Below are 26,946 nucleotides of genomic sequence, written 5' to 3' on the forward strand. Positions count from 1 at the left end.
GCAACAGCATTCACATATTTCAGCAATAACTGCTACCTTGTAAACACATTCCACATTCCTGTTGCATTAAACCCCACAGGTCAAATGCAAAGCTGAACAGCCTCTTGTTTAACTGTTGTACAAGGCTTGCTCTGAGGTAGTACATGTGGCAGGCTTTCATCTGGAAAGGACCTTATTTAGCCTCTTTTGACCCTTCCTAATTTAGGCCTTCTCAGCCTTCAAATTATAATTATTTTCTTGAGCCCTGATGGAAGACAGATCAGCCACGGGCTCCTTTATCTTTCTTTCACACCAGTAACATTCAGATCATTACTAGAAGAAAGAGATTTTTAACAGAAGGTTACTGTAATACATGACTTCCTCAGAGGCTTCTGGTAGAAGTCCAGTTAAGTTGGACTTCATAATCCAAATAATTTCCTACACAAAAAGACTGGAAGGTTGCTTTCTGTTCATGCCACAAAAAACATCATGGCTGAGTCTTTTCATCTTTGTTTGGAACCTTTCTCCACAGTCTATCAGAAAAACAGTCAAGATTTCACCAATGTAAGAGCCATAATTATTTGTCATTTCCTCCCTTCATGACATGAACTTGCAAATTTTTCATACTTATTATCTATTCAGGACATAATTGTTCTTTATATTTGAAAGAGAGGAAATATTTTTCTGTAGCTCTTATCTCATTTACTTGCAGGTCCACACTCCAAACCACACTGTGCTCCAAAGCAAAGATATGAGCAAATGGAAATAACTGCCACTAGCTCAGATTCTTGTTTTCTTGTTCACTCCTTCCCTGCAGCAATAATCTCAGCAAATATAACCTCTGGCAAGCCATTCGGTATGTATCACCTCCAGCTGCTGCTTCAGACTAGCAGACTTTTGAAAGTCAAAACCCTGAATGCAGCCTAATAGTTTTTACTGCCACCTTGTCAGAAATCCAGAGGCAAGTCCCTAGTGTGCCACCTGCACAAGCCCACTCATTCCCTTGGACTGGGAAGTAGAAAGCATAGCACAGAATCACAGAATTGTTAGGGTTGGAAGGGAGCCCTGGAGATCATCTGGCCCAAACCCTCTGCCAAGGTAGGGTCACCTGGAGCAGGTGACATAGGAACATGTCCAGGAGGGTTTTTGAATGCCTCCAGAGAGAGGAATTCCACAGCCTCCCTGGGCAACCTGTTCCATTGCACTGTCATCCTCATACATAAAGATGTTCTTCATGTTGAGATAAAACTTCTTGTGTTTTAGTTTATAGCCTTTGCTCTCATCCTGTCACTGGGCATCACTGGGAAGAGTCTGGCACCATCCTCCTGACACCTGCCTTTGAGACATTTATACCCATTAATAAGATCCCCTCTCAGTCTTCTCTTCTCCAGATTAAATAGGCCCAGCTCCTGCAGCCTCCCCTCACAAGAGAGGTTACATGCTTCTCCTGATGTTTTTCAAGTTACTCCCAGAGCAGGGACCAGAGTAAGCCTGTCATGCAGAAGCAATGCTCAGCTCCAGGCCTGTCCCTTGGTCCAGCTCAGCTGGAGCCAATGGCACAGACTGAGGTGCCCTCTCTGGCCTGGGGCACAGATCCCCCTGGCACCTTGTGGGGTAGTGGAACTCAGGAGGCAAAGGGAAGTTGATCATGCTGCCCAGGTCTCCACTGGAAGGGGTTCCATGGACCACGGATGGGGAATACACTGTGAGAAATGTCTCCCTTTTCCCACATCACCACTTGCCCCAGGCCTTTTCTCCTTTCTGCCACTGGGACATAAGTTCTTCCCATCCCCCTCAGACATGATAAGCACCTTCCTGGTTAAACTCCTCACTGCTTAAGATCTCTGTCAGAAATCTCTTGCATGCACACTTGCCTCTGGCAGCATCTGCCTATCAGCAATGGAAACAGGAAGACATTTCAGGAGTGAATAAGCCTAAATCACTTCACCTGAAAGAGACACCCCTCTACAGAGGAGATCTCTTCCTTTCTGCCTCTTCTAAAACTAATTTTCAGGTTCCTGTAAGCCTTTGGGGCTTACTTGGCAAGGGGGATAGGATAGTGGGGACAGGAATGTAAATCCATTTGGAGACTCCCATTTATTCCCAGGCTCCCTTCTTTGAATGTACCACAAATGTTTTACATCAATTCTCAAAAGCCCAAAGAGACGCAGGTTATTAATTCATGACTATGACAAGATTATTATGGTTAATTTAACATGTGCAGGCACTTAAGTAACTACTGTTGGGAAATATTTGTCATTAATTCAAAAATTTCCTGCCTGTAATTTGGCAAATATAAATGCAAGTGTGCAGCTGAAATCCAGCATGACATAAAGAGCACTCATCTGCCATCACCTTTACACGTGACTATACAACGCTTGATCTCTGCCTTATTTAAATAAGCACAACAAAACGTACTGCAGCATTCATAAATTAAATGCCATTGACATTCATATGCTACAAAGAGCCCAGATGTAGGAAGAGAAACAGAGAAGCAGACAATATCCCCATGGGCAGCAAAAGGGACAGCACTGGGAGAGTGGCAGAGCAGTATTCCTAATCAAAGCTCAAAAAGCGAAGCTGTGCTTAAAAAACCCTACTTGTGTGGGCTTTTCTCCCACCTCCTGTGGGTCTGCAATTATTCCTACCAAGGCATGTTGTGTAGAATGAAACCACCAAAGTGGTTTCAGTCAGGAACACCTTGTCTCTCAGGCATGGCACAGACCTCCAGGATCACCCCATCACTCCTGGGAGGGAACTCCCTGCCTCAAACTCTGTGTTTTTCTTAGTTTCCCAGGGAAGGAGGTGAAAATTCCATGTGTATGGAGCTAGTTACAGCAACAAATCAGAAACTCAAGTCCAAAATAATCAGTCTCATGGCATCTTAGAAGGGTGCCAGCACTTCTCGGCCTTTGCTGGTCCCTTGGGCAGGTCCAAAGTCAGATGAGTCATTTTACTCACAAAGGCTCTTTAGCTCTGTGGTTTTGCAAGACCTATCACTATCAGATGCATCCCACCTATCAGGCCCTTCTCATTGCAAGAGTTCCATGCATTGCCTGGACTTTTTCAGTTCTCTCATGTGGTGAAAACTCCTTAGGAAAATCCTGAGGAATGTTTTGGTACACTTATATCTTCGAGCTTCATCTACGTGTTTCAGAATAAAACTCGGGAACATACTATCAGAGCAAATTAGCTGAGCATTCAGTGCAAGCAAACCCTCAATATAAGCCCTTCATAGGCTGATTAAAGCCTTATTTTGAAAACTATTCAAATTCAAATGCTATTCCAGAACTTGGTAACCCTGATGGTTAGAAAATCCCAGACTAAATGACCAGTGTATACCTGTTGGTTTTGTGCTAATGTAATACTTTCCTTGAAGGCCTTTTTCTTTTGCCACAGGAATTTAGAGAAGATGTCTATCTCCCCTTTCAGCCTTCATCTGCAAAGCCAAATAAGTCATGGCATCTTAATTTCCTCACAGATAGAAGCTCTCTATTATCCTGACATTTTACTAACTCTTCCCTACACCTGCCCTACTCCAAGCTTACTTCTTCTGGCAGCCAGATGCCCAGAACCAGACACTGGGTCCCAGGCAGCCTCTGTAGCTAAATGACACAAAGATAACTCTTGGATTTAAGCTTCCCAGCTCCTAGTTAGGCTTGCACATGTTGGCAAACAAATAGAGAGAAAGCATTCACTTGCCTCCTCTTGACTACTGAAGAGCCCAAGTACATGTCTGATCTATTTACTATCAAAAAACACTGTTCATGCAAGGTCAGTGTTGCAATAACCTTTCCAGACTTGGCTCTTTCCTAGGTCCAACCACCCAGATGCTGCTGCTGACTGCCAATACCAGACTGCAGGACCCATTCCAGCTTCTTTTCAAACCCTGAAGTGCCAGCATACGCTCCCTTGGCTGAATTTGCAAGGGCCCAGCCATCTGTGTATCCACAGAGTGTCTCTGGTGTAGGTATAATGGGAAAATATTTAGCCTTTTACATGCAGTTGGCAAATATATAGCTCAAGCCTGAAGAAATTCTGATCCTTTTTGCTTAGGGGCCTCCTTTTTTTAAACATTTTAAAAATATTTGTGAGTCACAGCAGCGGGTAGGGAATGAGCTATCTAGCAGACCTCCTAGCTCTGCCAGAAGAGCATTACTAAGAGGACACTACCAGGCTTTGTGAACAGAGAAAAGATCAGGAGGTGCTGGGTGACTTAATCTCTCGGGTCCCACACTATGCTCTGAGGGTGCTATTTTACTGAGAGAGCTGGATCACAGCTACTGAAGAGGTTTCTGCTGTTAACTGCCTCCTGAAAGCTGTTGACCTAGAGACCAGAACAATTAAATGAAATGTGAAGCACCTCCTCAAACAGATATTTTTCCTACTCTGTCCTACATCACCTAATCAGACAGTAGTATGAAGTTACACACTTGGGAGAGCTTTTTGTAATAAAGGACATGGCGAACTGCATGAAGATACTGACCTGGTATCTATTTTTTCACTCTTCTAATGTGGACACACACCCTGTGAGTGCTAGGAATGAATGTATGAGCACTCTCAGAAGTATGATAGAGACACAAAGTCTGGGATACCAATTCGGTACACTTAAAAAGCAGCTGCTGTATCAGGTATGCAATGTGAGACTCCAGGAATTGTTTTTCTGAATACTAAATGTGGAAAATATCAATTGAAGCTGCATTTAGTCTCTCTGAAAAAATCAGCTTCTGAACACCTTAGAGTCAGCACTCAAACTAAACGGCTCCATATTAGAAATAATTAAAATATATTGCTTAAAAATAATCTGGTCTTTCATGTCCCTATTCAGAATCCACCACTAAAACCTTCTGTGAAAAAACCATATAAACATGCTTACAGTGCACCTGTCCCAGAGATGTGCAGCCAGATCTTTGGCTGATGTCACTTGGCATGCCTTTGCTCAAGTCAATTTGAGCTGTATCAATTCATATTTCTGAAGAAAGGGAATGTGCTGCTTATAGACTTCTGAAAAAGGCAAGTCAAACAGCTTGTATGCACCTGGAAACGTTAATTTTCATGTTTTTCAAATATGGAAACTGTATTTTCTGTGAGGAGTGGTCCTTCAGAAAACTATCATGCCAGCCCTGTAACAGCACTAGATATAAACATACTCTGGTTTGATTCCCACCATCTCTACTATTTGAGTGAGAAGAGAAGCTACAACACAAGGGAGACATATTTTTTCATTAGTATTTTTCTTAGAATGGCACATCACCCTGGTTTTTTCATTTGACAAAGGGTTTCTACTTGTAATCTATCACAGGGAAACAAAATCCCATTGTGCTACTAACCAGAGGCAATGATTGCTGGCCTCTGCAAACAATACACAGCCAGAGGGACTTGCTGCTTTCTATTTTGCAAATATGCTACCAGCAGTGAGTTGCAATGAGAGCATGGCAACCAATAACTCTTGATCACTTAAGGATTTTTCATTAGCCAGTTCTACAATAAATTAACTAGAGAAGTCTAAAGGTTATTTTCAACAATTTGTACATAAACACACACCACAAAGAACAAGGGAAGACAGTTCATCTTTCTGCTTAACTTTTTTACTTACCATCCAACGAAACTTTAATAAGTACAAAGGCAGGTCAATAGTCCCAGAACTGAATGTTGTGCACCTGTGTAACCAAGAAACACATTTCACCTCTAGAAAACAACCCTTAAAGTACCTCAGACATAAACTTTCTTCAGCTGCTTACCTGCTTAGGTTCCTGTTTGTCAGATTCAACACACCACAAAAGGCTACTGGTGTTTCAGAAGGGATCTGTCACCTTGCCAGACATTTAAGTGGTAGCAGAACCAGCAGAGGCACTTTCAAGTTTGTGCAGAGAATTCCGAAAGTCTCTATTCTGTTTGACTTGGACAGTGCGTCCTACACCTCATCAGATAGCCAGCATGGGGCTACTCTGCCTTCCTGGAGCATGAGTTATGAGCACTGCCCTGATCCTTCCCCAAGTGATCCCTGGATCTAACGCAGAAGGAGTCGGTCAGAGGGAAAAGCACCAGTATCCCCCAGTTGCTAGGTAACAAGCAGGGAGATCCTGACCTGAATTCTTAGCAGAGGCTGATGTTACTCAGGAAGCTTAGCTGGGTCCTTCCTGGAAAGGGAGGGCCATGCCAAAAGTTACTCCTGGCTTTGTAAAAGCCACTGCGTAGCACCCAGGACAAAGGGACAGCTGCTGAGCTATTTTTATTATAAAAAGGCACCTGTTGTGAAACTAGGAAGTATACATACAAAAACAGAGGGTAACATTTACTGCTCTTTATGCCAATGAAACCAGAAAGTTTTTAACCTTAAAGTAAGATCTATTTCAAATCTGGTCATTAAATGAAGCAGAAGAAACCACCCACCATGTGCACAGCCTCAACATTAACAAATGCAATGAGAGAATATTAAGCATATGAAAACCAAAAAAAAATGTTATCCCATACATGATACTATGAAGCATAATCTAAAGCCAAACTCAACATAGGAAACTGAAAGAAAGCAAATTAGGGGAGTTTATGATGACACAAGAACTCTGCATTTTCTGCCCATGTAAATATTTTAAGTTATTCCCATGCCATTGTACTAATTACTCTATTTAGCTTGCAAATTCCTCAAGACCTATTTTCTGAAAGACGAAAAGTAAATGCTGAGCCAGACCTGAAGAGCTAAAGTGCCTCTGAGTCCCTTGGATGGGGTATACCTGACCCTATCATCCTGCATAGCAAAAGGAAATAATGCCTCCTCGTATGCAGCATAACACGAATGTCAAAGACCCAATTATCTGGAAAAGATGCCTGTTTGCTTTCTACTGGCTCCAAGGAACTTCTTGGCAAAAATGGCATGAAAGCAGTGCTGTGCACACCACGTATGGCAAGTCTCCCACAGGCTGGAGAGGCCCATGAGGCTGGAAGGGCTGAGGGGTATCGGTGCAGAAACAAGTCCTTTCATTCCAGCTGGCTGCTTCTCCATCACATCTGGGCACATTCTCACTTGTGAGCAACTCCCTCATTGCTCAAGTAGATTCTGCCAGTCCCAGACAGGAATATCTGTAAGGACTCCAGCTCAGCCAGGGCAGTAGCTTCCATATCTCTGCATGAGTTTGCAGTGGGTGTACCTACCTCTGTTTGCAATGGGTGTCCTTACCACCCAACCACCACGCAGGCAACTGCTCTCCTAAAGAAGGATCTCAGGGACAGGAGAACTGGCCTGTCATGTCTAGAGAAGTCCAGCTATAACCTTAAAAGGAATTACTCCACAATAGCCTTCTAGCTGGTAGAAACAAAGCAATGTTTTAATGGAAGGGCAGGGCACACAAGTGTCATTGCAGAACGCCAGCCCTGCTCAGCTGTGCACTGGCACACCTAATGCTTACTCCTAATGCATGCAGTGTATCCCCAAAAAGGTTCTCCTTTCACTGTAGCCAGCTTCAGTGGCCCAATAAATCTGTGTTCAGCACAGAAGTCAGGAAGCAGTCTCTTAGCTATGCTTCAGATCCCTCCCTCCCCATAAATGTCCCTATTTATCTAGGGAATCAGTCTATCCCTGCAGCAAATATAACTGCCCAAAACTAGATGAGTATTATGGTGCTTCAAGTACCTTTCTGAACAGGGGCTGAAGCTCATCATATTGATAGGAAAAATTATAGTTCTTTCATTCATTTCTCTTTCTCATTTTATTGCAGAAGCAGGAAGAGGCCAGAATTAAGTCCTATCCCATAAGCACTTAAATTTCCAGACATAATAGTTACAAATGCCACAGTCTGAATTCAGCAGGGTTAAATTAATCCAGGTTTTAAACAGACTCAAAATATAAAAATCCCTGCAGATAACCAATAGGTATTTGGAGGAAGCATACTGAAAATTTAAGATATTAAATATATACTCATCTGCTGCTAAAGAAAAACTGATCATGTACCAACACAGCACAAATCAGAAATCACAGCCTTGTGCGGTGCAACTGATTTTCAAGCAGTGCAGATACTCTGAAACAATCTTCTGATGAAAGGCCATCTTACAGATACCATCACCAGGAGGCAAAACAGTGCAGAGAATCTACTCATAGAAATATTCATGTTTTAGATAGCTCTAGACTAATTTTTTCACTGTCGATTCAGCTTTTGCAAACCAAGTGGAGTGCATGGCACTTTAGCGCATTTTTTTCCTACAGATTCTTCCAAATGGTCTTAATGTTCACCCATGCAACAAGCTGCATTAAATAGCAGATATTAAAGAAAACAGAGAAAGCTTGGCAAGATCAAAAGTGTGGCAAATATAAGCTTTTACTAGTGAGGCTCTTAATAGAGGCAAAGAGAAATAAAAAGACACAAGTATGGTAGATTTGAGAAGAAATTGAGAACTGCTGAGCCCAAAAGAGAGAGGAAAAAGAAAATAATTTCAGGATTCATGTAAAAGTTAGAAAAAATATGTAGATGGAAACAATGCTGTGGGAAAGGCTGATTCCATGGAAAGCACAAACTGGAGACCTCTCCTCTCTTCTAACATTTCTTCTAGTCATGCCTTGAACAGCAGGAACATGTAAGTAGTAAAACGGATTTAAGTGGGGTAGACAAAATTCACTCCACAGTGTTAAAAATAATCTGCCACATCTTCCTATTGTCTAAACTGGCATAACTCCACCAGCTTCATTTTATGCCAGCTTAAGGCTTGGTCAAATGCAATAAGAGGAAGGTAGCAGTTCCTCTTACATGTTTCACTTTGCCTGCAGGCAGGCTTCAGCAAATAGCATGTCTATTCCAGAGGAACATACTTAATGAAGGATTTAATCTCCTTGATGAATACAGAAGGATGACAAAGTACCAACTTGTCAAACACACTTTGCAACAAAACACACTGTTAAAAATTCGCTTTACTTGGCTATATACTTGTAAAGCCATGTAAAACAGACAGCTCCAAATTGCCTGACTTCAACCACTGAAAGTCAAACACAGCTGTCCAAATCCCTTTGCAAAGGTGTAGCATTACAGTAATTGAGATGGTCCCTAATCTGCTCACATCTCCGCTCACATCAGTGAAACAGTGCCGAGAAGTCTCCGGGTTGTTCAGCCGCAGAAGGAGCTGCGTGCAGCACTGATTCACACAAATGAATTGTAACCAAGCAACACTGCCAGCATCTCTCCAGTCCATTGTTCAGCTGAGCTGGGGAGAATAGCAGCAGAACAGCACTAAAAAACCTGCCAAACTCCAACTTCAATTAAAGGATACCGTCCCTCTAACACTCAGCATAGTAAATTCTTTAACCAAAATTTAGCAGAAATAAACTGTTACTTCCCTCTCAGCAAAGATAATGACATGCCTGAAGGCAGCAAATTCATTTCTGTGTGTGTCCAGGACCACTCGTAAACCATCTTCACAAAAGCAAGAGTTGAAATTTACTTGACACAAGAAAATGCAGGGCAATGAATTATTCATCTGAGCAGAGGGACAGAAATACTGCCTTTTTGTTAGTCTGGCTATTAGTCACTGAGGGAAACTAAAGAAAACTTTCTCAGATACAGCAACGAATCAGTAACAACACAGATGAAATGGAAAGAAAATAGATATTTGAAAATTTTGTTCAGTGAGAGCTGGCAACTTTTTCCCATATAAATGTCTGAAAACCACAGTTAATGCACAAAATACTGCTGCGACATCATCACTCATGTGAACCTTATTATCAACAGAGGCATTAAAAACTTAGGTTGCAATACTGAAATATTTTCCTTTTACTGCAGTTAAGTGGTGGGATTATTTGTTCTGTTTAATGCCACGGGCCTGGATATCAAGGACAAAATTCACTGCGCAATTATCCACTGTTGCCCTTTGTGGAAATAAGATGACACAGTCTGCTAACAAAACTGCTGGTTACTAGATGTTTTTGCAATGTTCCATAGTATCCCCATTTTACCAGAAAAAGAAAAAAACATGTATAAAATAAGAATACGATACTGAATTGACTTGTTTTTATGACATAAAAGACAGGCTAGCAGCTGTAGGCATTTCTCAGAGCATAAAAACCAAAAGCACTGACCTGTAAAATAGAAATAGTAATAACATCTGCTAGATTTCTGGGCTCTGAAATCACATTCCCTGAGAGCAAGTTTCCAAAAGAAAGGCTTGGCACTTATGTAAGATACCAATTCCCTTTTCAGGGGACAATGTTTCTCTTTTGAAATTTTACATAAAAGCCTAAGTGCAAAGCCACAAACATCTTTCTTCTCCAGGAATTAATGTTGTAGGGCAACATAACAAAATGCCATGGAATTGGCATAAAAATAGATTTACCAGTGTCTTTCAGAATTTGTGATTTCATAGATTCATAGAATGATTTGGGCTGGAAGGGACTCTAAAGATCATCTAGTTCCAACCACCCTGCCATAGGCAGGGGCACCTTCCACTAGATCAGGCTGCTCAAAGCTCCACCCAACCTGGCCTTGAACACTTCCAAGGCTGGGGTTTCCACAACTAATATTAGATCACCCTCTTTTCTTACTTCCATGCTTATCTTTCTAGTTTCGTCCTACAAACAAGTTTCCTAGGTGGGGTCTTTTCAATCCCATCATGGGGGATCAAACAGTTCTGTATTCACTGTTCTGTGGTGAGTATCACCAGGACCTCACACAGGCAGGAATGCTGCTACTTAGGCTTGATATTTTAGGGTCCTTAAAAGTTCTCAACACTGCCACAGGCCTTGACACTATACAGGACTCCTTACAGGCTCAAAGCCTGCTCTCCCGTGGTACGAGTTCCCACCAACTTCTTCTCAATGTGAGCAGATATTTAAAGCAGAACATGGTCTCATCATCTTCTCTCCCTTCATATGTTTGCCAGATGGTTATATTTAATGTCTGTTCTCTGAATTGGCTCTTAGATTGACTTTTTTTTTCCTTTACATTTGCCATCTGCTGGTCCAAACAGATGAATGATACACTTCCTTTTCAATCTCATGGCATAAATTCATTCTTGCTGTCAACTTGGCATCCAAAATAGTATGGCAGGCAGACTGGCAGGTCTGGGTAATGCCTTGCTCCACCCAACAGGAATTTTCTCCTTGTCCATTTGAAAGCCATTAGCGTAGGAGCAAAGTTTTTAAGAGGGAACAAAGTACAAAGCCAGAGCGAAAGACAGGTACCAAGAAGAACTGTGGACCGTGTTCAGTGATGGAAAGTGGTCTGTGTTGCAGCTACTTCTTGGAAGCAGGATTTGCAGCCCCAGCAGCTGGCTGTGTGTGTTTTTGTACAAAGAGAAGACATCAAGTTGTGCAGAAGCTAAGTGCAGAGAATTGCATGTGGACTTCCAAAAGAAACAAATGCTATGTGGGAAAAAAATTGACTTGGAACCTTCAAATCATTTTCCAGAGTCTTCAGCAACTGTCTTGCTCTTTGCAGTGAAAATGTATGAGGACTCTTGTGAAATGACCAATGTGACTGTGGGACCATGCCTGCACCCTGCAGGGTGCCCAGCCTGGGCTGCACTACAGGGGCAGTGCCAGAGCAAGGGCTTGCAAAACTGCAATAGCAGCTGGCTTGGAAGGGTGTCAGCAGGAGGACAGAAGCTGCATAAGAGGAAGAGGAAGGGAAAGGTGACAAAAAGTTTTGTTATGACCCCACCTAAATGCCTAGCAGCAAGGTATTACGGAGCTGCCTGAATGCGCATGTTTTACCTGTCTTGTTGCGTTAAACTCAGAATTTTTTAGAGACTATTCTGTCTCAAGTGTTTGCAAGTTCCAAGCGCAATAGCTTCTTGTGCTGGTTGAGTCCTTTGAATACTGTAAGAATACAATTAAATAATAAGAGCAGTAAAAACCTTGATGCTATTCATACTTGAGAAGATCTCACATGGCTCTGGAAAAATCACAGCCACAGCAACACTCTTAACAAACACATTTGCTAATCCTCTCATTACTATTGTACCTTTCTTTTATAGGTAAAGACAGAAAAAAATGTCATGAAAAAATATTAACTGTATTTCATATGTGAATGCCACAAAAGACCAACAGCTTATCCAAACAGTGTAAGCGAACAAAAGCTTGAGAACTCCTACTTCAATGCTTCTCTGTATATTTAAATTTGCAAACACACTTGTCTTTTTCTGTTTCCTCTGTGGCTCAGCCGACATCCAGTAGCCTGTCTCCACTTCCTCCACACATTACATGGTCAAGTAAGTGGGAACAGTGTGAGGTTTGCAGTGTCTTTATCTCTTAATGTTTAGATAAATGCTGATGCTACAGAGCTGGTCCTAGTTTTCCAGAGCTTCCTGCCTAGTTATGAAGGTAATAAACCTAACCAGGTGGTTCAGTGCCCTTGGCCTCAGCAGCTCTGATCCAATGTCCACTGAAGCCTAAAAATTCCTTAATTAGCCAGTTAGTGTCAAATCAAGTGCAATTAGGCTAGAGTGCCACTGAAGAATAAGATGTATATATTCTTTTGCAATGCAAATTCTTTTGCTGCTGAACTGCATGGAATTGACCCACCTGCTCCAGGTCTCCATGTAACCTCACACTTCATACACCACCCAATGTTCAAGGGAGGGGTGCTGAGAAACAGATTTCTTGAAATTCTCAAGCTGCTTTATATGCTTCACATTGGTGGTTCACAATCAGATTTCTGGTTGTCACCATCATGAATGGAAGGATAAAAATTCAGTGACAAGTTATGAAATGTTACATCTGCTCAAAAAGGTAGAACGACCAGCCAAAACCAATGTGTCAAAGAAATGTGTAAAACAGCTCCAGATTTAGCCAGATCCAGCACAAGCCAGGCCTATATTTGAAAGCTGCACTGGTGCAGATGTTAGTAGGTGTATGAATAAAGGATGGGAAGACTGTACCTCCAGTCTACATATCCATGGTAACTAAGAGAGGATCTCCTGAGAAAAGGAGCTGTGAGAAGGGGAACAAAGAATTCTTTTCCCCATTGAGGGCTAAATAGCTCACACCATCTAGTGAGATTGTTTAGGCTGGGGACATGTGCACCTCTGTGTTATTAGAGCAACCTGGCATCTTCAGTCCTCAGAGGGCTTGTCTAGCCTGCACTGCAGTCCATGCCTCTGCATGTTCACAGCTCTTGTTCCATCTAGGCTGAAGCTGACGCAAAGACATCCAGTGGCCATTGAAACAACCCATACATAATACAGTACCGTACCCAAGGCATACACTGGCTGGTTGGGACGTGAAGACTTCAGAAAGAAACAATGGCCTTCTATGCAGATCTCAGCATACACTATTTAGGCACCAATCACAGAACTATTTAGGCTGGAAAACATCTTAGAGGCCATCGAGTCCAGCTGCTAATCTAGCACTGCCAAGTACCAATGTACTTCATTTCCCTCTGTGTCTATGAGTATGCTCTGAATTCATTCATGATGACACAACTGCATCAGCTCTAAGCTGGTTTTCACAATTTTGACTGTTTCATGACTAGTCATAAAAGTTCTATTACCATTGAAGGACAATGTCCAGAGGAAGCATAAGCAATTTCAGAAGAATTTAAAAGCCGAAACTCCATGCATCACAGAGTGATACCAATGTCCTCACACATGTACCATGATTCAAATGATTCAAAGGGCAACCACTTGAGTTCCCAAGTGCTCTGTGTTACTCAAACAACACTCACAGAACTGCCATCTATCTCCATTTCCTTACAGCCATCATTGGAGCAGGAGGGCAGTACTACCACCAGCACTGAGCTGAGCCCACCTGGACTGATTCTGGGTGCCTGCATGCAGAGCTGCCAGGCAGAAGTCTGACAGAAGAGAAGAAATAGGCACCCTTTTCATGCTACTGTACATAACCTCTGAGGCAAAAGGATGAAAAATTTCTACAAATACAGATTCTTTTAATAATCTCCTTTTCTTATTATCCTGCCCCTGCTATGATTTTTACTTTTAGATATGTGAGTCCAATTCTCCAGCTTATTTCATGTCCAGATTTTTTTTGGGTTTTACTAGAGGCAAGAAAGACTGATATCAAAAAGAAAGGGGAAATAGAAAGAAAATTGAGGAAAACAAAGCCTTTACATACCCAGAAAGTCATCTGAACATCCAAACATAAGCAGAAAAGTTCCTTCTTCTTTTTAAATATATCTTCTGTTTCCAAGCTATACTAACTACATGGTATGTTTTTAAATAATCTGTTTTCAAATAAGTTGGGTGTGATCTAGTTACTAAATGTTGCATGATTTGATTTGATAACTACACAGCAGAGCAAACTACCTTCCTAATCTAGAATAAGATGTAAAATTCTACAACGCCTTTAAGGAAATGGGACTTAAGTACCTTTTATTTTCTCCAATGACATGTAAGCCCAGGAAAATTTTTTATTTTCTATTTTAGTTGGTTTTCAAAGTCTTAGAATTGACAGTTGCATGTAAACAATTTACATTTTCACTTTTATAGCTACATGAAATCAGCACTGATTTATGCAGCACACAATGTCTTTATTTCTTGATCAACTTCCCTTCAGGTTTTCACTGTAAGCCAGTGATATTTTATGAGAGATAACAGTGATACTTGTATTAATTTCCTTCATTATATGCAGTCACTCATAACTTTGGCAGGTGGTGTAACTTTTAGGTCCTTCAAGTGAGGGGACAAAAGGATGAATAACTTGGGATGGTGTAATTGGAGTCCACCTCACATACAAGAGGCAGGTTAGAGCTCCCCAATGAACTTTGGTTCTTACACACTGAGCCTTGTGCTTTGACTCAGCAAAGTAAATAACGCTCTCTACAAGCAGTCTGCACAAAATTGCCAGGGTGTTCTGGTTTAACAAACAGCATCTTATCAGGCATTACACATCCGATATAATTAATTAAAACTGAAGCGGTCTCACCCAGTATTTGCCAATTTCCCCTTCGTAAGCAAAGTGGCTGAGTAATAAGAAACATCACACAGACTAGCTAAAAGTTGAAGATTATTTTGGTAATTAATCTTCTATGTATGTAGATCATTTGCATGTTCCTATCACAGTAGCACTCTTACCTTCACTAGCAAATGGCTTTTGCTTCCTTACCCTAAAGTTTTAAAGCAGATATTGTCTCCAGATCACTACAAACTGTACAGACTGTTGTGGAGTAAAAAGTTTAAATAACATCACAGCAGACTCTTGGGCTGAGCTAGTATAAGCACTCAGCTTCAGTCTAATTCTAACAGACAAATAAACAGTTAGGACGATGCTCAGTGCTATTGTAAATTCCAGCCACATTCCATACCAAAGACTGGACTGAGAAAACAAAATGGTGCAATCACTTACAAATACAATGAATAACACTAGATTGGTCACTTTTATTTTGCCCTATGCTTCAGAAATAGAGGCTATTAAAATAACAACTAGTCAGATACAAAAAGCTAGGAGGAAACGAGACTTTATATTATGGAAATACAGCTGACACATGCAGTGCTGTGTAGGAGCAGATGTGGTTGAAAAAACAATGAAATATTTTCAGCAGAATTTGCAAGTTTGTTTTGTGGAGGTGGAACCAAGAAGCCCTTGCTGGAGATCATCCACAGATCCAAAGTACCTAGGAGCATGACAGGAAGTTGAGATGTACTGATCTGCACACATGGTCCTCTTTATCTTGTGACTGAAGTACAGCTTTTGAATTTCATTCAGAATAAGATGGCAAAGCAGCTGAGCTGGTTATTAAACCAGACTGTTGAAGCAATGTACGTAAAAGCTACAGAATCTGATTTAAAATTCTAATTGCCAGTATTTTGCTTTGACTAAGGAACTCGCTACACCAGGCTCATTGCAAGAGTTGCAGAGAATGTTTCAAGAAAACTGACCAAAAATCATTTGTGCATACATGACAATTTACTGTGCTCTCTGCTCACAGAATCACTTCATAACAGATTCACAGGATTAGCTATTGCTAAAAACCTCCTCTCACTGTGAGAAAGGTCATGGAAACAACCTCTTTACTCTAGAGCAGACAGCACTACCTTAAAGCACTCCATCAGAGTCCAAATAAAAACATATGCTTGTGCTAACAGTGTTGAGTTACACAAGTGTTGGTAACCAGTTTAAAGAGCATAATTTTGTCAAAACAGCAGCCCAGCTACTATTATCCTTCTGTATAGTGCAGACTCAATGCAAATGTCAGAGGAGCCAGACTGTTTACTCAGTTCAGGTATTTCTGAAATAGACTAACCTTCAGCGTCATAAAACTTTGCCTGATCAAGGGTTGAAGCCCACTTGGGGACTCTGGATTATCAGGTATGTAATGGTACATTATTACAAACCCATGATTTCAACTTTCTTCTAGGAAAGAAATATACTTCTTTTCTTCCTATCATCTTCCACTGTTAAATTCCAAGTTAATAACCCCTTCTTGTGACTGGTTTAAGCATTACTGAAGCAATTCAAAGCAAGAGTAAAATGCAGCAGAGCTTCCTTATTCAAGGACATAACGAAAGCAACAGCACCATCATCTACAGATGCACGGCGAGTCCAAAAGAGCAACTGATGTTCTGGGGCAGAGAGGTGTCTCTTAAGATTGCTATCACAAATGCAGATATTTGTATGGCAGAGATGTTTCTGTGCAAAAGAAGAAAGCAAGGAAGGAGAAACTCTGCAGAAAAAACAGCAGTAAAGGCTGCAGAAAGTCTGAGTGAAAGCAAGAATAGTGTTTGAAAAAAAATTCCTAAAAAGGCAAATGATAGAGCACCACTTCACTGGTGGCAGAACAAAGTAGGGAGTGATGCTCAGAGAAGCCTCCCGCCTCTTCAATGAATTCTACTTCATCCATGAAATCGAGGTTTGTTTGGGGTTTTGTTTTTAATTACCAGGATTATATCTGGCTTCATCATCAGATTAACATTAGCTAAAAGCCTGGTTTTGACCTAAGTTTTGACAGCCTCAGATCTCAAGTGAATCCACAGACACAACCCAATTCTGACCTTGCAGCAGATCCTTGTTCTGTCTTGCCCACATATGGCTTTTCATACACACTACACTGTGATCTCAAATGCCCGTGCAAAAGTGGAAGCAGCAGAAGATCGACTTTCAGGCGGCTTTTGTTGATTTCTTTCACAGCTGTGGGAAGAATTAATGCTGGCACACCTGTCAAAAGAAGCCAGAGAGCCAAGAGGCCACAGACAGGACAACAGCTCTGCAGCCCACCAAACCATGGGACCCCATGCTCACAGGCTCCCTTCTCCTGTGCTGAACTCCATCCACCTTTCCCAGGAGCCATAATGCTCCTCACTGTACTCTGCACCCCGGCTTACCAGACACGTTCCCTTCGCACCATCACGGCACCCAACACAACCCTCCTCCAGACACAATTGCAGGTACCTCAGAAATTTTGTCCAGCACATAGAAGGAGCTGGTTTCCTGAAGTCCTTTCAGCTTCTCTGCTGACTGCACTATGTGCCACAGTTTCTCAAAACTGATCTGCTGTTTCAGAGAAACACGACACTTAGGAGAACATGTCAATTCATCCACGATATACGCTCCTCTACAAATAAGTAACACAGATTGGAACTGACATTCAAGATGACCCACACCCTATATAAGCCTCACAAAAACTGCCTAGTTATTCACTTTTCCAGCTTGGCAAACTAAGCCTCCATACTCAGTGTCAAGCTAAAACATTTGTTAAAATAATTCTTGGCTTCCTTCCACTCCAAACAAATTCATCAGACAGATATTTCAAGTCATTTTTGACTCAAGCAAGCAGAAGTAGGAAGGTACAAAAGTAGAAATGTAGGAGCCTTCAGTTAATTAGAATATGACTTTTTTTTGGTACACCTTTCTCTTCCACATAAGGATAATGGAAGGTTTCGGCTATTTTTGAGGTCACTGTCTCCAATTAAGAGAAACGCATGAGCTTTAAACAAATCAGACAACCGTGGAACAATTTTAATCCCTGAATGAATAAATCCCTTGGGGGACGTGGCTGCAGAGAAATCAATGGGCAATTCTATTAAGCCTTAACAGCAAATAAGGCACAATCTGGCTTCTACAATGAACCTCAAAGCCACAGATCCTGTCATAAGAATTTATCACATTTGTGTGATCAGTCATCAGTGTACAGAGTCCGATTATACCCAGAATATCTTCTGCTTACAGCAGCTGTTGGAACAGTGTTGTACTAGACCATCTTTGAGTTAGGGACTATAATCTTACAGCAAAAGAAAAGATAGAAATAAATGTTAGCTGCCTGAACACTCATTTGTTCCAGTGAACTCCTACTCTTTTCGGCACCCTGCTGCCCACTGACCTTACCTCCAGCCCCGAAGTGTAAAGAGGAAGTGTGAGCTGTGACTGTGAGAAAATTGGCATTTGCTCCCACAGCCTTTCACAGCAACACATAAATGACCTCCTTTGCCCTACAGACTGGAAGTGCTCTCTCTAGCTGTGGGATCAAACACAAATCATTCATACCATGCTATAAAAAGTCCACAGACTTAGACCATGCTATAAAAAGTGCACAGAAAATAGAACTGTGCTTTTAAAAAAATCATCAAAACAGAAGACACCATTTCCCCTCCCCTTCAATATACCTAAATGCTCACCTACTGACACCTGCCAGAGTAAGGACAAAATCACTTTGCTTGATGTGGCTGATGCAGCCTAGCCCATATCCGGGAGCCTCTGTCTCGAGCTGCATCTGCTCTTATAAGTGAAACACTCTCAGGACTGTTCTGTGGCACCGGGGACAGTGCTTGAAACCAGAATGCTAAACTCTCATGATCTTCAAAAGAGGATGACTACATCCACTCTGCTTGTTGCAAACCATCACCAGCCTATCCAACCACAGCTGTGTCCAGGGCTGTTCCAACAACCCAAGATCACTGACAGCCTGACCCAGGAACATTTCCTGCACTGTTCAGTAATTTAGATGTATCTTCCCTGTCTACCTACCTGAATCGTTCAGATCTGTAGCATGTCCAAGGCATATGGCAGCTGCCTTCTTTGCTCACAGAACCAAATTTCCTCTCCTTGAAATCAGGATATGTGAACAAGGAAAAAGGGTGAAAATGGCACACATACAGCTACTACCCAGACATGTCTGTATACTACTGACATGGCACACCCAGTGTTCACAAGTTCAGAAGTACTCCCTACAAGCACCCACTCTTTAGATAAATAGTTATTGAGGGTCAAGTTTTCACAGCCATTAAATACCTAAAAATAAAGATGGGAGCCATCACTTCTTGCAGTGAATAGGAATCATCATCCAATAAGATGCACAGTGAGATTTTGAGATCCTTCCTGTTGCAGTTGACTGGGATTTATCCCTGAAGATGTTAAAAGCCTCTGTGTTGAGTGTGATGCCTTTGTTATCTCTTTTTATTGAAGCACAATGTCTCTAATGAATTACACTGGCTTATGGAAGAAAGAAATACAGGAATAATAGTACAGGCAAGTGTTTTCCTCCCTCTGCTGGGTAAAAAAAATAACACCTGCATATTTCAGCTTTGCAGTCTTGCTTCATGTCTATCTCTGAGCAAACAAATTAAAGTCCTGTGGAAGCTGCTCAGGTAAACTTCAACACTACCTGGTAGTGTGAGAGACAAGACAGGCAGAAATAGTTAAATAGTTTAATTCATACTGGTTTGTCATTTGGTCAAAGAGGTTTTGTGGGCATAATCAAAAAAAGGGAACCTTTAGTCATTAGAAAGGACAAATAATTTTCACAGTGACATTTGACTTTTTTCCCCCAGCATCCTTTCACTGATGCAAGTCACCCAGAACTCTGTAATCTGCACAGTTGATTTAAAACACTGACGTACATCTAGCACCTCACTTTTAAAAAATAAACCAATAAAGAAGCATAGCACTCTTCGCCAGTTGGTTCAGTAGCAATTAAACAAACTGAGTTTACAGTCTGCACCACACTTCATCTCACAATAAGATTTGAAAAAGAGCTAGGCTACAAGATTAAATAACAACAAATCTATACTTGTGATCCCATGATTTTGTATCAAATAACTTTTGAGAGAAGTACATATATAATTGAATATTTGAGAGCAGTAACCTCTACAGTATCTTATAGAGCAAGCTGCTGAGGAACAAGAAACCCATGGACCAGATACAGCCTATGACTTCACTTTGATAATTTTGGACTGAGTGATTCGAGGGGAATGCATTAGTGCAAGAAAAAAAGTGAATCTGTGCCCTGCCAAATGGGTCTGACAGTTCTCCCTGGGCTGCAGGGGAAAAAAATTCTCATTTCTCCTATAAACCAGTACCAGGAGAAAAATTACAGCACACAGCTGATTGACACAAGAAAGAGCTCCTCTTAACAGTTTCTATAAACCTTAATGGCAAGTAAGAGGCACAAAAGTAAAAAATGTTGTCCTCCTTATTCTAAAAACAGATTTCTTTTTCAGAGTTAACTTGGAAGTATTCATGTTTGGAAGCTACATCCAAAATACCTGAAATGGGCTCAATTTTCATAGACTGTTGAGTACTCCTCTCCATTAAAAAATCAACCTTTATTTCATCCACCTTCAATGTCTCAAAGACATTAGCCACCTAGGACAGGACACTTCACTAAAGTACACTAACTTGTCTTTCTTCAAATACTCCTTTTTAAAATCCTGACAGAACAGTCCTAATGAGAATAGCATTTTCTTTTTCTTGCTTGGATTATGTGCCAGTGTGGCAAAATTCAGCTACCTCTAATAGCTTGAATGCACCAAGAAAGATATGGAGAAGGATCACTGCAAGTCTGCATGTTCATTCATGTTTACAGAAGTGACATCACACAGATTGAGAGACTGATTGGAATATTTTAACTGTTTGCTTAAATGATTATCAACTCCAGGTTTCATATCTCCTCTTTTTGTTTCACACTGTCTTATATATTTGTTCATGACATGCTGTTGAAGAAACGAAGGGCTGATTTCTCTTTGACTAATGACACTAAATAAACTCTATTTTATTATCATGCTGCCACCTATAGTCTTTCTGAATGCCACACTACCTCTGCACAGTTTTGATTTTCATTTAAATTTCTAAAAATTACATTGTTTATCTTTTGCTAAAACTTTCAACATCACCCCACCCAGCAAGGAAAACATCAAATAAAATGTTTGAGGGGACACGGTTTGCTCATCCTTCCAGCCCCACCAAGTAATCTCCCCACTTTTGGATACTCTGATGTTCTCTGATGAAGAGACTGCTTTCAGAAGGTCTGAGAACAGGTGACTCGGAGGTGAATATCTACTAAACCAGCATGAATGGTTCCTTTCAAACACCAGAGAGCATGCCTGAACACACTACACAACCAGCTTACAGCGCAGAAGACAAGATGGAAATCAGATCTGAAGTTTCTGTGAGGCCTAAAGGAGAACTCTCAGCAGATACTCCCATATATACTTCATTCAGGCTCTACTTCTGTACTCTGATTAGGACCACTAAACAGAGACATTAATTCTCTTCCTCTCCCGATGCCTTTCTGTACTATAGTTTTCTGAAGCTAACATCATTAAGTAAAAATCAGACCTCAAATAGACCAGACATACATGCCTTCCACTGCAGAGCAACACATGAAGTGATGTGCATCGGGAATCTCTCTGTCCTGTAGCCCTACCAGTTGAGACCTAAGCCATAGGGATGTTTTGCACAGTGCTCCTACCTATGAAACTGTCGACTCTATGGTGATGCAGTAAACACCACTACACACACTCAAAAGGCCTGTAGCTGCAGAAATTAGCAATTTCTTCTAGGAATGGAATTAGAAGGACAGATAGACAGATCACATGTCTGTCCCTCCTTAACCTCCAATTTGTCCGAGTACCTATGGAAACTCTTGCGTGTTTCCATGGTCAGCTGATGCAGTGCAACTCCTGCCTCTGCCCAACCCCCCAATACCTTGAAAAAACCTTAGTGATACTGATTCCAGTATTAAGGAAAGAATGCCACAACTGTAAGATTAAAAGAGCTACTAATTTTGATGGCATACAGTGCCCTGAGTCCTTTAAGTTCCACATTATATTGTATTTATAGCTTCTTTGTTCAGTTCTAGAATATTTTCCATTTTAGGAAGGAAAGAAATCTACTCAAGAATCAAACAAACCCCATAATTCTAAAATACAGGCAGCTGATTGCATTGTATTAGACAATGAGTTAGAAGATGAAGCAGTTCCTTTGTTATATCCTACTTCTCTTTAAATAGCAGAATTGCCAAAGCTGTTGTGATAAAAGAAGAATGACATGGAGAATGAGAACTGTGTAATCTTCCCATCTCACTCACCACTTTAAGATACAAAGAAGTAAAAATGCTACCTGTCTCCATTGCTCAGAACTTTTATGTGCTGCATATAAAAACAAACAAACCAAAACACACTGAGTTTTTAGCTTTTCAGGGATGCAATATTAAACAATTTCATTAAAAATAAAAAGATTTTTTTAAAAAATAAACTCCTTTTCTGTAAAAAAAAAAAAATAAAAAAAGAAACAAAACAAAACAAAAAAAAAAAAAACCAAAACCAAAAGCAGATCTACTCTGTATTTTTATCCACAGAACAAACAAACTGTTTATGGGGATTGTATCTTAGCAGTGCAATTTGTGTTTCCATAAAAGAAAAAGTTGTGCTGTCAAGTACTGTCAAGAAATTTTCCTTGAAGGACTCTTTTTAAAGCTACTTCTGTCTTAACTTGGCAACTAACTTCAGCAGAGAACCAGCTGGTAGAGGACACCACTGAATGTATGTGCCAGCTTATACACATGTAGGTTTTCCACACTCCTGGAGCTGACTGATGAAGTCTGCTCTGAAGCACCTGGGAGCATGGAGAACCACGGGCCTGAGAATTCTGAGAAACAAAATGCACTGGAAGAAACACCAAAGAAATCTGTGTCCTGTTTCATCTCGTTCTCTTTGAACATCAACAGGCTGGCTAAAAACCCATTTACCCTAAGTAAATACCTTAGTAAATACTCTAGTAATTACACTTCACTAGACTCATTCAAGGTCATGAATGGTGATAAACTGCTAAAAAAGTCCCACTTCATCTCTTATACCTGTTTTGATGCATATTTCTCTGAGTCCTTGATTTAATCTTCCTCTTGATTATTTCAAAATCTGTCAGAATTTAAGGCATCACCAATGTCTACAGTGAAACTTGCTCCCAAGGTGCATTTCAAAAGTGCTGCGCAAAAGCAGATACACCATCTGCTGTTTAAAGTGTTCCAAGACAATTTTCTGTTACATTCCTGCAACTACTGGATAAGCCACTACTGCCAAGAGGAATTCTGTGGACTCCCTTTGAGGCTATATGGAGTAATAGGACTTGCAAGAGTTATGAAAACAGTAAAATGGTACCCTTGAAATTAAGACAATGATTACTTAAGTCTGAGCTTCACTAGAAGCATCACTGCTGATAGTTTTCACAGAAACATCTACTAATACATTTACACTCTGCTCCCAGACTGCTGTCTGTATTTTCCCAGAGGCCAACAGACCCAGTTGCTTGGCTTTGAGCTGCCAAGACTTTTAGTTTCATCCTGTTATAACTCATCAAACAGATGTAGGCATTTTACACTCAGAATTCTACAACCCACTATGTGCACTCTTTACTGACACCAAAAAATTGAGTACTATAGAATTCCTGTACTGATTGCATTGTTTACTTTTATGTCTAATTTCAAAACTTTCCATTTTAAATGTATTTCAGAGCAGCCAGACTCTTATATTGCACTGTTATATTGCACTGTTTTACCCACATCTACCCCCAAAAAGTTAATCAAATTTGATACTGTATCAGGAAGACCTTTCCATGAATGAATTTATGAGATGACACAGATGTAATGAGCCTGTCTTAGCTTAACCCACTTTATCTGTAGTGTGGAAGGAGAGAGGCTGAAGTAAACCACACTGAGAAGCCACTGGGGATGGATTTGTGCAATTATTGGCCAATTCAAAAACAAACTGAAAGGACCCAAGCTTATCAAAACTCAAATAATTCTGAGGGAGTTCTGCTGACTTGGGGATGAGCAGCAATGCACAGAAATGCTTTGGTACAGATAAAACCATCTTCCTTAAGTGACAACATCCATGAAAGGATGTTTCACTGCAATAAAATAGGTAGGTAAATGGTCTCCTTTCCTGACCTTTTTGCACAGACTCTCCCTTTAATAATACAGAACCATAAATCCTATAGTAAGAGAAGACTGTATATTTAATATCTTGGATAAATTACATTTTATGACTGAACTTCATCTCTCTTGTGATTGTTAACTTTCTTCCAGTACATGCACAGCTGAGAAATGAAGCAGCTTTTCTAAGAATATCTTACAATCCTGGCATGTACAGCTTTCATTCTATTGCCTTCCAACAAAGATTCCCATGTTCCAGTGAATGGCCTTTAGTATTTTGGACTTCAACAAACAAGCCATATTCAGTTCATCAGCAGCCACAATTGCAGAAAGGCACTTCTAGGCTTCTGTAACAAAAAGATAAATGAACTGTGCATTGCTGGGTAAATACTACGTTTAATGGGCCAAAGCCTGAGCTTGCTGTTATGAAGCAAGACCACAGAGAAGAAAACTGCTGGATTCCAGCTGTGCAGGGCAGGGGACAAGAGATCTGTGACACTAGTAACAACAGACTTCAGAGTCACCTTCACTTCCTCACAGTGAGTGCTCTGCAGGTCCCTATCTCCAATGGGTGTTGGTTATACTCTCCAAAGTGCTAAAACACACATCTGAAATCAGGAGTGGAACAGATGGGCAGTGAGGCAATGACCATTTATTAAACCTTCACACAAAACAGGGAGAACTTGTCTATGTATTGTTAGACATTGATGATTTCACTTTTGTCCTGGTGAATCTGAAATGCAGCTTTGCTACTGCAATTAATATTTGCCTGAGACATTTCCATAATTCAATCCTATTTGCAGCTCCTCGGTAACAGTTCAGTGCCCGTCCTTGTTATTTAGGAGGTTTTCTCCTCCTTTTTGCGACTCTTTTTTCATGACTATAAACTCTGAGGCTACCAGCCAAGTACTGTTCAGCTGTAAAAGTCCTGCATGACAGAGAGGACAGCAGAGGTTGTCAGCACCAGCACAGGATGAGTGGGAGCAGAACCTTTTCGTCTGTAGGGCTCAATGGTAGGCAGCACACATTCATATTCCCATCCACTGCCTTAGAAGCAACACTGCCAGGTTCTCTGGGCTTTTTCCAAGAGAAGAATTAGACCCTATACACCCAGAAGCACATGCTAAATAAAACATTTTTTAATTAAAAACACAGCCGAATTTAAGTTCACAAGGTCTCTGTGAAAGCAAAGAAACATGACCTTCTACTTTCTCTAAACTCTGACGTCTGTACATAGACAAACTAATTAACCATCACTATAAACAACCATAGACAGTTCCTACCTCGTCACTGGATAAGCCTAAATGCACCTGCTCCCTTTCCTTTAATGATAAGCCAACTCCTACCCTGATACGCCTTCTTTCAATGATTAAAGAGCTACAAGGCAAGTGCCAGTAATAAAGTTACTTTTTTTTTCCTTCTGTAATCTAATCTTTGCCCTGTAGAAACTGCTGATGAGAGCTCAGTTCCACTTAAAATTTACATAAAAACAATCCATATCATGTTGCATGGAAAAGGACTGTTGCCCCAGTGTTTATTGGCATGGCGATACCAAGACTGAGAAATTACTGTGATGCAAAAAATGATGTACAGCCTTGTATCAGCATCAAACAGGCTTTGATGCATGGTTGCTATTTTTGGAAGTTAATGATCTCTGAGTGGTAAAGCAAATGAACTTCTTAATGATGACAAATACAGGAGAATGTACAGTACTGAGTAGAGAACACGACGTCCAACCAAAGAAAGATTTATGGGAGATAGTTATGGTACCTAAGATTTATAATGGCAAAATAAGAGAACAGGAAAAGCTTCTGGAAGATTTTGTGTGTCTACCTGGAATAACAATTTACTTTCAGACAAAGGATGGAATGTACAGTCCACTGCATGCTTCTAGCTTCTAACATTGCTTTGGTATTTATATGCATGTAAAGCATAAAACATGCATTACTTTTTATCCAATTTAAATACTATTTTAAAAGCTATAGAAAAAAAATCGGTTTTTAACTTGCATGAAAATATGCAAAAAATTAGTGTTTATATTGTTGGGGTGTTCCCATAAACTTCTCTTTATATATGGGGTGGTTTTCAGCTAATTGTATGGCAAAACTGGTAAGGTGATGTTTTCATAACTAAAATTTCCTTGTGCTCTTAAATGGTTTTGAATTGAAGAGATTCCTATACAGTAACCTAAGATCCATTAGTGGCAATTAAAATTCAATACACTAAATATACTACGGAGAGTAAAGTTTGTCAACAGAAGCTAGCATAATAATGAAAACAATGCATTTGTGGTATTTCAGGTCTCATGTCTGAAAATATATTAAAGAACGGGAAAAGTCAGACAATTTATGGTTAATTTCAGGGTAGAGGATCAGTCAGCATTTTGAGAGATATTTCAGGAATCGGAGAGGAAAAGCCACAGCCTTTCACGGCAAGAAAACACTGCCTGCTGAGCTCGGCCTTCCTGCAGGGAGCCGGGATGGTGGGAGCACAAGCCTGTTCACCTCAATCCAATTCACACCTTGGAGAAACCCGGACCCGCCGGCCGCGAAGGAGCCGTCTGCGTACACGGAAACCGATGTTCCACTAGGTACGCGTGGCCTCTAAACTGAGCGCCTATTTTGCTTCAGGTTCAGCGTCTCCCGTCGCTGTGCTCGCAGACAAACAGCCTCCGGGCAAGACGCGGGGAAGGAAGAGAAGTCCTTCCCGCCGCCCAGCCTCCCCCGACGGCAGCGCCCGCGGCTTGGCCCGAGGAGCCGCCGCCCGGCAGGTCCCGCTCTGCCCTCACTCACCTGCAGCCCGCGAGGGGCGGCGCGGCCCTCGGCGGCCCGGGGCGGCGGCACGGCGGTGCCGGCGGCGGGGAGCGGCGGAGTCGGGCGGCGCGGACCCATGC

The 26,946-nt window shown here is 41.1% G+C and overlaps 1 protein-coding gene across 4 annotated transcripts in view; it reads right to left on the reverse strand.

Annotated features, from left to right (window-relative positions):
- The window catches only part of CRACDL (CRACD like), a 67,217-nt gene extending 40,271 nt beyond the window's left edge, over positions 1-26,946 (reverse strand). For 3 of the 4 annotated variants that reach the window (XM_059839494.1, XM_059839493.1, XM_059839492.1), the window contains exon 1: positions 5,576-5,639. The gene's annotated coding sequence lies outside the window, so the exon portion shown is untranslated. Of the gene's footprint in view, positions 1-5,575; positions 5,640-26,845 lie in introns of those variants that run through there. The other variant, XM_059839497.1, reaches the window with a different exon arrangement.

The sequence above is a fragment of the Haemorhous mexicanus genome, chromosome 2, assembly GCF_027477595.1.
Source record: "Haemorhous mexicanus isolate bHaeMex1 chromosome 2, bHaeMex1.pri, whole genome shotgun sequence".
NCBI classification, from domain to species: Eukaryota; Metazoa; Chordata; class Aves; order Passeriformes; family Fringillidae; genus Haemorhous; species Haemorhous mexicanus.